We start from the raw sequence: 5,000 nt of genomic DNA on the forward strand, positions 1-5,000 counted from the left end.
TATGCTCTTTTGCTCATTCACTTAGAAACTGAAATCTTGCAATATGCACAAGTAGTCCTTCATGAAAGGGGCTGGAAGCTGTTTTCATTTTGACACGAGAGAGAGAGAGAGACCACCTTGCATTGTCAATTGCTAAATCTGTATATGGATAAGTAGCCTATGGTTGTCAACTTATTTAGTACGGCCATACCAGCCTGGCAACGCCCGATCTCGTCTGATCTCGGAAGCTAAGCAGGGTCGGGCCTGGTTAGTACTTGGATGGGAGACCGCCTGGGAATACCAGGTGCTGTATGCTCTTTTGCTCATTCACTTAGAAACTGAAATCTTGCAATATGCACAAGTAGTCCTTCATGAAAGGGGCTGGAAGCTGTTTTCATTTTGACACGAGAGAGAGAGAGAGAGAGAGAGAGAGAGAGAGAGAGAGAGAGAGAGAGACCACCTTGCATTGTCAATTGCTAAATCTGTATATGGATAAGTAGCCTATGGTTGTCAACTTATTTTGTACGGCCATACCAGCCTGGCAACGCCCGATCTCGTCTGATCTCGGAAGCTAAGCAGGGTCGGGCCTGGTTAGTACTTGGATGGGAGACCGCCTGGGAATACCAGGTGCTGTATGCTCTTTTGCTCATTCACTTAGAAACTGAAATCTTGCAATATGCACAAGTAGTCCTTCATGAAAGGGGCTGGAAGCTGTTTTCATTTTGACACGAGAGAGAGAGAGAGAGATAGAGAGAGACTACCTTGCATTGTCAATTGCTAAATCTGTATATGGATAAGTAGCCTATGGTTGTCAACTTATTTCGTACGGCCATACCAGCCTGGCAACGCCCGATCTCGTCTGATCTCGGAAGCTAAGCAGGGTCGGGCCTGGTTAGTACTTGGATGGGAGACCGCCTGGGAATACCAGGTGCTGTATGCTCTTTTGCTCATTCACTTAGAAACTGAAATCTTGCAATATGCACAAGTAGTCCTTCATGAAAGGGGCTGGAAGCTGTTTTCATTTTGACACGAGAGAGAGAGAGAGAGAGACCACCTTGCATTGTCAATTGCTAAGTCTGTATATGGATAAGTAGCCTATGGTTGTCAACTTATTTCGTACGGCCATACCAGCCTGGCAACGCCCGATCTCGTCTGATCTCGGAAGCTAAGCAGGGTCGGGCCTGGTTAGTACTTGGATGGGAGACCGCCTGGGAATACCAGGTGCTGTATGCTCTTTTGCTCATTCACTTAGAAACTGACATCTTGCAATATGCACAAGTAGTCCTTCATGAAAGGGGCTGGAAGCTGTTTTCATTTTGACACGAGAGAGAGAGAGAGAGAGAGAGACCACCTTGCATTGTCAATTGCTAAATCTGTATATGGATAAGTAGCCTATGGTTGTCAACTTATTTCGTACGGCCATACCAGCCTGGCAACGCCCGATCACGTCTGATCTCGGAAGCTAAGCAGGGTCGGGCCTGGTTAGTACTTGGATGGGAGACCGCCTGGGAATACCAGGTGCTGTATGCTCATTCACTTAGAAACTGATATCTTGCAATATGCACAAGTAGTCCTTCATGAAAGGGGCTGGAAGCTGTTTTCATTTTGACACGAGAGAGAGAGAGAGAGAGAGAGAGAGACTACCTTGCATTGTCAATTGCTAAATCTGTATATGGATAAGTAGCCTATGGTTGTCAACTTATTTCGTACGGCCATACCAGCCTGGCAACGCCCGATCTCGTCTGATCTCGGAAGCTAAGCAGGGTCGGGCCTGGTTAGTACTTGGATGGGAGACCGCCTGGGAATACCAGGTGCTGTATGCTCTTTTGCTCATTCACTTAGAAACTGAAATCTTGCAATATGCACAAGTAGTCCTTCATGAAAGGGGCTGGAAGCTGTTTTCATTTTGACACGAGAGAGAGAGAGAGAGAGACCACCTTGCATTGTCAATTGCTAAATCTGTATATGGATAAGTAGCCTATGGTTGTCAACTTATTTCGTACGGCCATACCAGCCTGGCAACGCCCGATCTCGTCTGATCTCGGAAGCTAAGCAGGGTCGGGCCTGGTTAGTACTTGGATGGGAGACCGCCTGGGAATACCAGGTGCTGTATGCTCATTCACTTAGAAACTGAAATCTTGCAATATGCACAAGTAGTCCTTCATGAAAGGGGCTGGAAGCTGTTTTCATTTTGACACGAGAGGGAGAGAGAGAGACCACCTTGCATTGTCAATTGCTAAATCTGTATATGGATAAGTAGCCTATGGTTGTCAACTTATTTCGTACGGCCATACCAGCCTGGCAACGCCCGATCTCGTCTGATCTCGGAAGCTAAGCAGGGTTGGGCCTGGTTAGTACTTGGATGGGAGACCGCCTGGGAATACCAGGTGCTGTATGCTCTTTTGCTCATTCACTTAGAAACTGAAATCTTGCAATATGCACAAGTAGTCCTTCATGAAAGGGGCTGGAAGCTGTTTTCATTTTGACACGAGAGAGAGAGAGAGAGAGAGACTACCTTGCATTGTCAATTGCTAAATCTGTATATGGATAAGTAGCCTATGGTTGTCAACTTATTTCGTACGGCCATACCAGCCTGGCAACGCCCGATCTCGTCTGATCTCGGAAGCTAAGCAGGGTCGGGCCTGGTTAGTACTTGGATGGGAGACCGCCTGGGAATACCAGGTGCTGTATGCTCTTTTGCTCATTCACTTAGAAACTGACATCTTGCAATATGCACAAGTAGTCCTTCATGAAAGGGGCTGGAAGCTGTTTTCATTTTGACACGAGAGAGAGAGAGAGAGAGAGAGAGAGAGACTACCTTGCATTGTCAATTGCTAAATCTGTATATGGATAAGTAGCCTATGGTTGTCAACTTATTTCGTACGGCCATACCAGCCTGGCAACGCCCGATCTCGTCTGATCTCGGAAGCTAAGCAGGGTCGGGCCTGGTTAGTACTTGGATGGGAGACCGCCTGGGAATACCAGGTGCTGTATGCTCTTTTGCTCATTCACTTAGAAACTGAAATCTTGCAATATGCACAAGTAGTCCTTCATGAAAGGGGCTGGAAGCTGTTTTCATTTTGACACGAGAGAGAGAGAGAGAGAGACTACCTTGCATTGTCAATTGCTAAATCTGTATATGGATAAGTAGCCTATGGTTGTCAACTTATTTCGTACGGCCATACCAGCCTGGCAACGCCCGATCTCGTCTGATCTCGGAAGCTAAGCAGGGTCGGGCCTGGTTAGTACTTGGATGGGAGACCGCCTGGGAATACCAGGTGCTGTATGCTCTTTTGCTCATTCACTTAGAAACTGAAATCTTGCAATATGCACAAGTAGTCCTTCATGAAAGGGGCTGGAAGCTGTTTTCATTTTGACACGAGAGAGAGAGAGAGAGAGACTACCTTGCATTGTCAATTGCTAAATCTGTATATGGATAAGTAGCCTATGGTTGTCAACTTATTTCGTACGGCCATACCAGCCTGGCAACGCCCGATCTCGTCTGATCTCGGAAGCTAAGCAGGGTCGGGCCTGGTTAGTACTTGGATGGGAGACCGCCTGGGAATACCAGGTGCTGTATGCTCTTTTGCTCATTCACTTAGAAACTGAAATCTTGCAATATGCACAAGTAGTCCTTCATGAAAGGGGCTGGAAGCTGTTTTCATTTTGACACGAGAGAGAGAGAGAGAGAGAGAGAGAGACCACCTTGCATTGTCAATTGCTAAATCTGTATATGGATAAGTAGCCTATGGTTGTCAACTTATTTCGTACGGCCATACCAGCCTGGCAACGCCCGATCACGTCTGATCTCGGAAGCTAAGCAGGGTCGGGCCTGGTTAGTACTTGGATGGGAGACCGCCTGGGAATACCAGGTGCTGTATGCTCTTTTGCTCATTCACTTAGAAACTGACATCTTGCAATATGCACAAGTAGTCCTTCATGAAAGGGGCTGGAAGCTGTTTTCATTTTGACACGAGAGAGAGAGAGAGAGACCACCTTGCATTGTCAATTGCTAAATCTGTATATGGATAAGTAGCCTATGGTTGTCAACTTATTTCGTACGGCCATACCAGCCTGGCAACGCCCGATCTCGGAAGCTAAGCAGGGTCGGGCCTGGTTAGTACTTGGATGGGAGACCGCCTGGGAATACCAGGTGCTGTATGCTCTTTTGCTCATTCACTTAGAAACTGAAATCTTGCAATATGCACAAGTAGTCCTTCATGAAAGGGGCTGGAAGCTGTTTTCATTTTGACACGAGAGAGAGAGAGAGAGAGAGAGAGAGAGACCACCTTGCATTGTCAATTGCCAAATCTGTATATGGATAAGTAGCCTATGGTTGTCAACTTATTTCGTACGGCCATACCAGCCTGGCAACGCCCGATCTCGTCTGATCTCGGAAGCTAAGCAGGGTCGGGCCTGGTTAGTACTTGGATGGGAGACCGCCTGGGAATACCAGGTGCTGTATGCTCATTCACTTAGAAACTGAAATCTTGCAATATGCACAAGTAGTCCTTCATGAAAGGGGCTGGAAGCTGTTTTCATTTTGACACGAGAGAGAGACCACCTTGCATTGTCAATTGCCAAATCTGTATATGGATAAGTAGCCTATGGTTGTCAACTTATTTCGTACGGCCATACCAGCCTGGCAACGCCCGATCTCGTCTGATCTCGTAAGCTAAGCAGGGTCGGGCCTGGTTAGTACTTGGATGGGAGACCGCCTGGGAATACCAGGTGCTGTATGCTCTTTTGCTCATTCACTTAGAAACTGAAATCTTGCAATATGCACAAGTAGTCCTTCATGAAAGGGGCTGGAAGCTGTTTTCATTTTGACACGAGAGAGAGAGAGAGAGAGAGAGAGACCACCTTGCATTGTCAATTGCCAAATCTGTATATGGATAAGTAGCCTATGGTTGTCAACTTATTTCGTACGGCCATACCAGCCTGGCAACGCCCGATCTCGTCTGATCTCGGAAGCTAAGCAGGGTCGGGCCTGGTTAGTACTTGGATGGGAGACCGCCTGG

At 47.1% G+C, this 5,000-nt stretch overlaps 16 non-coding genes and 2 pseudogenes across 16 annotated transcripts in view; all 18 read left to right on the forward strand.

Moving 5' to 3' along the window:
• Positions 1 to 6, forward strand: part of LOC146241750 (5S ribosomal RNA) — a 119-nt gene extending 113 nt beyond the window's left edge. The window contains exon 1 of the ribosomal RNA XR_014736870.1: positions 1 to 6. This exon is cut by the window's left edge and continues 113 nt beyond it. This is a non-coding gene — a ribosomal RNA (5S ribosomal RNA).
• A 170-nt stretch (positions 7 to 176) lies between these two features.
• LOC146241751 (5S ribosomal RNA) lies at positions 177 to 295 on the forward strand. The gene has a single exon (XR_014740341.1). It is a non-coding gene; the product is annotated as a 5S ribosomal RNA (ribosomal RNA).
• Positions 296 to 499: 204 nt separating this feature from the next.
• Positions 500 to 618, forward strand: LOC146241752 (5S ribosomal RNA). Its single transcript, XR_014739674.1, has one exon. It is a non-coding gene; the product is annotated as a 5S ribosomal RNA (ribosomal RNA).
• Positions 619 to 800: 182 nt separating this feature from the next.
• LOC146241753 (5S ribosomal RNA) lies at positions 801 to 919 on the forward strand. The gene has a single exon (XR_014736871.1). It is a non-coding gene; the product is annotated as a 5S ribosomal RNA (ribosomal RNA).
• Positions 920 to 1,093: 174 nt separating this feature from the next.
• LOC146241754 (5S ribosomal RNA) lies at positions 1,094 to 1,212 on the forward strand. Its single transcript, XR_014736872.1, has one exon. It is a non-coding gene; the product is annotated as a 5S ribosomal RNA (ribosomal RNA).
• Positions 1,213 to 1,390: 178 nt separating this feature from the next.
• LOC146241755 (5S ribosomal RNA) lies at positions 1,391 to 1,509 on the forward strand. The gene has a single exon (XR_014739112.1). It is a non-coding gene; the product is annotated as a 5S ribosomal RNA (ribosomal RNA).
• Positions 1,510 to 1,683: 174 nt separating this feature from the next.
• Positions 1,684 to 1,802, forward strand: LOC146241756 (5S ribosomal RNA). The gene has a single exon (XR_014736873.1). It is a non-coding gene; the product is annotated as a 5S ribosomal RNA (ribosomal RNA).
• A 174-nt stretch (positions 1,803 to 1,976) lies between these two features.
• LOC146241757 (5S ribosomal RNA) lies at positions 1,977 to 2,095 on the forward strand. Its single transcript, XR_014736874.1, has one exon. It is a non-coding gene; the product is annotated as a 5S ribosomal RNA (ribosomal RNA).
• Positions 2,096 to 2,259: 164 nt separating this feature from the next.
• Positions 2,260 to 2,378, forward strand: LOC146241758 (5S ribosomal RNA). Its single transcript, XR_014737259.1, has one exon. It is a non-coding gene; the product is annotated as a 5S ribosomal RNA (ribosomal RNA).
• Positions 2,379 to 2,554: 176 nt separating this feature from the next.
• LOC146241759 (5S ribosomal RNA) lies at positions 2,555 to 2,673 on the forward strand. Its single transcript, XR_014736875.1, has one exon. It is a non-coding gene; the product is annotated as a 5S ribosomal RNA (ribosomal RNA).
• A 184-nt stretch (positions 2,674 to 2,857) lies between these two features.
• LOC146241760 (5S ribosomal RNA) lies at positions 2,858 to 2,976 on the forward strand. Its single transcript, XR_014736877.1, has one exon. It is a non-coding gene; the product is annotated as a 5S ribosomal RNA (ribosomal RNA).
• Positions 2,977 to 3,150: 174 nt separating this feature from the next.
• Positions 3,151 to 3,269, forward strand: LOC146241761 (5S ribosomal RNA). Its single transcript, XR_014736878.1, has one exon. It is a non-coding gene; the product is annotated as a 5S ribosomal RNA (ribosomal RNA).
• Positions 3,270 to 3,443: 174 nt separating this feature from the next.
• Positions 3,444 to 3,562, forward strand: LOC146241762 (5S ribosomal RNA). Its single transcript, XR_014736879.1, has one exon. It is a non-coding gene; the product is annotated as a 5S ribosomal RNA (ribosomal RNA).
• Positions 3,563 to 3,744: 182 nt separating this feature from the next.
• On the forward strand, positions 3,745 to 3,863 carry LOC146241763 (5S ribosomal RNA). Its single transcript, XR_014739113.1, has one exon. It is a non-coding gene; the product is annotated as a 5S ribosomal RNA (ribosomal RNA).
• Positions 3,864 to 4,035: 172 nt separating this feature from the next.
• Positions 4,036 to 4,144, forward strand: LOC146241764 (5S ribosomal RNA; annotated as a pseudogene).
• A 184-nt stretch (positions 4,145 to 4,328) lies between these two features.
• Positions 4,329 to 4,447, forward strand: LOC146241765 (5S ribosomal RNA). The gene has a single exon (XR_014736881.1). It is a non-coding gene; the product is annotated as a 5S ribosomal RNA (ribosomal RNA).
• Positions 4,448 to 4,603: 156 nt separating this feature from the next.
• LOC146241766 (5S ribosomal RNA) lies at positions 4,604 to 4,722 on the forward strand (annotated as a pseudogene).
• A 180-nt stretch (positions 4,723 to 4,902) lies between these two features.
• Positions 4,903 to 5,000, forward strand: part of LOC146241767 (5S ribosomal RNA) — a 119-nt gene continuing 21 nt past the window's right edge. The window contains exon 1 of the ribosomal RNA XR_014736882.1: positions 4,903 to 5,000. This exon is cut by the window's right edge and continues 21 nt beyond it. This is a non-coding gene — a ribosomal RNA (5S ribosomal RNA).

Source organism: Hypomesus nipponensis, chromosome 20 (assembly GCF_054491055.1).
Source record: "Hypomesus nipponensis isolate SF chromosome 20, ASM5449105v1, whole genome shotgun sequence".
NCBI lineage: Eukaryota > Metazoa > Chordata > Actinopteri > Osmeriformes > Osmeridae > Hypomesus > Hypomesus nipponensis.